Source organism: Solenopsis invicta, chromosome 11, assembly GCF_016802725.1.
Source record: "Solenopsis invicta isolate M01_SB chromosome 11, UNIL_Sinv_3.0, whole genome shotgun sequence".
Lineage (NCBI taxonomy): Eukaryota > Metazoa > Arthropoda > Insecta > Hymenoptera > Formicidae > Solenopsis > Solenopsis invicta.
In genome coordinates this window covers 15,267,498-15,272,419 of record NC_052674.1, presented here as the reverse complement: position 1 = coordinate 15,272,419, position 4,922 = coordinate 15,267,498, and the positions used below count along the sequence as shown (strand labels likewise).

Here is a 4,922-nt window from a genome sequence, read left to right as displayed (position 1 = left end):
ATTTGTGCCAGCGCTTTTTCCAGTCGTCAAAACATTTCTGAAATGCACTTTTGGGTATTGCCTTGAGCTCCTCCAGCGATGCAGCCTTAATCTCCTCAATCGTCGCAAATTTTCGTCCTTTCATAGGCCTTTTCAATTTTGGGAAGAGGAAAATGTTTTGTCACCAGTTATAACCCTTATGAGCAGATCAGGATCATCATTGACGTCGTTCAACATGTCTTGGGCGATGTTCATGCGACGCTGCTTCTGATCAAAATTAAGCAGTTTTGGAACGAATTTCGCTGACACACGTGTCATACCCAAAACATCCGTTAAAATTGATTGGCATGAGCCAAACGATATGTTAAGATCATCAGCTATTTCTCTAATCGTGATTCGACGATTTTTCAACACAATTTCTTTCACTTCCTGAACATTTTCGTCGGTTTTTGACGTGCTGGGGCGTCCAGAGCAAGGTTCATCGTTAAAATTTTCTCGGCCCTCTTGGAATAACTTATACCATTTATAAACATTTTTTTTGCTCAAAGTCGACTCACCGTACGCCACTGTCAACATTTCAAGAGTTTTTGAACACGTAATACCATTTTTTACACAAAAATTAATACAAACTCTCTGCTCCATTATTTTCAACAGCAAAAAATTGCCGAGCACGCAAACACGAGTCCAATCTTTATGCCTCTCACATAAAAACAACACATGCTATATAGTCAAAACTGTGAACATATGATCGTGACGAGTGTACCAACACAAAAAAAAAATTTTGAAATTAGAGTGTACAGAGCGCGCGAAATTCAAAAAGTCACCTTACTTTTTGATCACACCTCGTATATAGGCGACAAGACTTAGGAGTGAGTTTGATTTTTGTTCTTACAGAGATTTTTGAAGAAGTTCTCTTTCCTTTTTGGTCGATGATTGAAGCTAAGTACAGCGATGAGGGATTATCTATAAAATATTTATTTATTTATACAGATTGAATCACGGTTGTCATATAGCTCTATCAATTTATATTGCTATAATTAAATTTATGTATGCATATTTATATGTATAATTATATATGTATAATTATATACGTATAATTATATACGATATACACTTAAATACACAAATTCAGACGTAATTATGATGATTAATGGGTGTTTTCCATTTAATGACACAAATTGATACAAATTGCATATAAGCATTATTTTATTCTTTTTAAATATTTAATGAGTAACAAAGACATAATACGTTTGTGTCGATTTGTATCACAAAATGAAAAACACCCAATATTATGTAAAAATGTATATACAATTCTTTCATCAGTCATCTTAATTAATTAGAATCTTAAGTATGACCTGAGACATAAATATAACACGTAGATTGTTGCATATTCTACAATCCGCAAAGTCAAGAAATAAGGAGGCTTTTTATTATTGCTAATGACTGAACGTACATAACAGATCGACGGTCCAAGTCCTCCAGTGACGTGAAAATGTCGTGCCGCTATCAAGCTTATCCAGAATTCATGTGTCGAATGGATTATTAATTAAAATATATTAGAAGTTAATACCTTGATAAAAAATGTAATGAAAACTATATTATTTTATATTTTTGTTGGAACTTTACGTGTTCAAGATGTTTCCATAAATGTGTGTAGTTGGCAACGCAAAGAGGTTGCGTGTACTTTATGAATGCTTGACTTTTTGTGACTCTGTCGCGCGCCAAAAACATTACTTACTCTCCCTTACTTCTGGACGCTTACAGAAAGAAAGCTTGTGCCGTGTTGTCTATATAATAACTGTTTCTTTTGCATCCGTTCTATTTTTACTTCAATGTTCTTTGTGCTAACTACACGTTTTGACTGTACTCTAATAAATGAATAGACTTTTCAACAGATTATGAGACTTAATGCACGTCGAGTCGGTACGTGGTTATTTTGAGGTTAGGAAAGACAACGGACAAAAAGTTGTGTGTTGCTAAGAAGATATTAGTTCTCAAGCAATAGGAATCACAATAAGGAACGATGGCTGATGAAATCTTTAGTCGAGATATTTGAGTGACAAAACTTTCGAAGACAACGTACAGCCGCTGGAAGATTGAGATTCGAGACGCTCTCGAAAGTCATCGGATATGGGAAATTGCCAGTGGTAATATGGATCAACCGCAAGAAGTAAGTGAAGCAGGCATTGTTAAAAATAAAAAGGAAATAGAGGACTGGAAAGCCAAAGACAGTAAAGCGCGTTCGGTCAACGTTAGATGATACAACCTTCGACTAGGTATGTGATTGCGAATCTTCAGAAAATATTTTGAAGAGAATCAAAGCCGTCTATGATCTAAAAACATTAAATGTTTTGTTAGAATTGTTGCATGAATTCTTCGTCTACTCATGGAAGTCAGACAGTACGGTTGGTACATTCGTAGCCGGACTTAAAGTAATCATTCGTCGAATCGTAGCATTAGAGTCAGAAGATTTTGGTAGAAATTTTAATGAAAAATTATTAATGGCAAAAATTCTTGGATGTCTACCAAAAGAATTTGATAACTTTGTCACAACCTGGTCACTTTTATCAGAAGATACATTTTTGGAATCTCTTCTAGAGAAACTTACAAATGCAGAGAGAAGCATTACTGAACGTTCAGATGATACGTGAAGCACACATGAAGCATTCAAAATCCGAGCAAAGTCAACGAACCGTCAATCGAAGAAGACAACAAACAAGAGATTCCCAGGTAAATGCCATAAATGTGGTAAGATCGGTCACATGAAGAAGGACTGTTGGTCAAAAGTGGAAAAACAGGAATCGTCTGAAGAAAAAAAGGAGTCAAAGAGTCAACAGAATGAAATTGGTCTTTCAGCGTCATCAGTCTTCAAGGTAAACGATGATAATAAAATTATTGCAGACTTAGGTGCAAGTATACATCTAACAAGAAACATAGAATGGTTTTCGTCACTACGTAAATTGAATACACCATTAGTATAAAGTGTCGCAAATGGTAAAACTCTACAAGCAACCCATATAGGTAATATCACTATTGAAAAGTCAGTTGATGGTAAGACATGGATTAAACGAATATGGTAAAACGTATATTATGCAGAAGATATGAGCAGTGAATTATTTTCGACAACATTTATGGAAATGGCAAAAGGATATAGTTTCTGTCACGGAAATGGGCTCATGCGATTAAAAGATGGACGAGAAACAATTCTAGGAAGAAAAAGAATTGGAAATCAATACGTTCCCTACATTTGAGTCAAACCACCATCGTTTCATGCAAAAGCAGCACACTCAATAGGATTATGGCATCAACGACTAGGATACGTGAGTGACAAAACGATACGAGCAATGTTCAAAAATAATTTGACAGATGGTCTTGAAGTAATTTTCACAAAGCGAGATAATTACGACTCATGTTATTTTGGTAAGCAAACAATTAATCAACATCATACTAAAGAAAAACGAAATTGTTTGCCTGGTGAGCGTTTTCATTCTGATGTCTGCCATATAGGAATAATGTTGTGGAATAAATGCAAATACTTTCTAACAATGAAGGATGAAGCATCTGGCTATCGGAGTTTTCTTTTTAAAAACGAAAGATGAAGTATCAAACATATTGAAGCAGTTTTTCATTGATGCGGAAAGAGAAACAGGAAGAAAGGCAATTTCTTTAAGAACGGACAATGGAACGGAATATGTAAATGAAAATGTAAAAAAAGTTCTAAAGTCCAGAAACATTATTCACGAATTATCACCACCTAATGTCAAACAATGTAATAGAAAGGCAGAACGAGAAAATAGGACCTTGTGTGATACTGCTCGATCTTTACTATTTAATACGGATTTGTCAAGAACGGATTGTCACCTTCTCTGGACGGAAGCCATTGGTACGGCAACTTATCTTAGAAATCGAATTCCAAATCGAAGAATCATGAATACAACACCATATTATGAATGGTATGGTAAGAAACCGTCTCTCATCTTCAAATTTTTGGTGCAAAAGCTTTTGTACGTGTTTCTGACACAATGAGACGAAAAATGGATCCACAGTCAAGAAAGACTGTGTTTGTTGGATCGATTAACTGATAAAATTTATCGAGTTTTTGATTCAACAAAGAAAGTTGTGGAAAGAGTTTTTGATGTTATAATTCAAGATTCATCAGATGAAAATAATCAAGTATTATTTCCTTTACCGTTCGACAAGCAAGTAGAAAACTTTGAAGAACCGCTTATTGAGCCCTCAAGTTCAGGAAGTGACGAGAAAGAAAAGAAGGATGATTCTGAAGAAACGATAGATAATTTATATAAGGAGGAAGTAAGTGTAACGATTATGAAGAAGCGTTAGATAATACAAATAAAGATTTGCTGAAAATGAGAAAAAGAAGACGACCAGTTGGTTCAAAGAATTTTCAGAAGCCAGTTCCCTCAACTGATAGAGAACTAAGAAGCAGATCAAACAAATTAGCATGCATAACTGCAATGAAAGTGTCGATGGATCCAACATCATATGAAGATGCAATTTCTAGGGAAGATGCACACCTTTGGAAGAAAGCAATGGATAAAGAAATGATGTCATCAAAAATCAAGTATGAAAGCTAGAAGAATTGCCAAAGGATCGATCTACAGTCTCGTGCAGATGGGTTTTTAAATCCAAGTAAAAGCAGATGGAACAATTGAACAATATAAAGCGAGACTTGTGGCTCGAGGTTTCAATCAAACTAAAGGAGTAGACTATTTTGAAACATTCTCACCTGTAGTTAGATATGAATCAGTGAGAATTGTTCTGGCAATAGTTGCTAAATACGATATGAAAATGATGCAGTTTGATATAAAAACGGCTTTTCTTAATGGTCCACTTGAAGAAAAGATATATATGGAACAACCAGAAGGGTACAATGATGAAACTCATCGTGATGGACTCATAGTTTGTAAAAACAATAAATTGCT

At 34.9% G+C, this 4,922-nt stretch overlaps 1 pseudogene; it reads left to right on the top strand.

The window, feature by feature from the left end:
* The first annotated feature begins 2,002 nt into the window (after window positions 1-2,002).
* On the top strand, window positions 2,003-2,377 carry LOC113005622 (annotated as a pseudogene).
* Window positions 2,378-4,922: the final 2,545 nt, after the last annotated feature.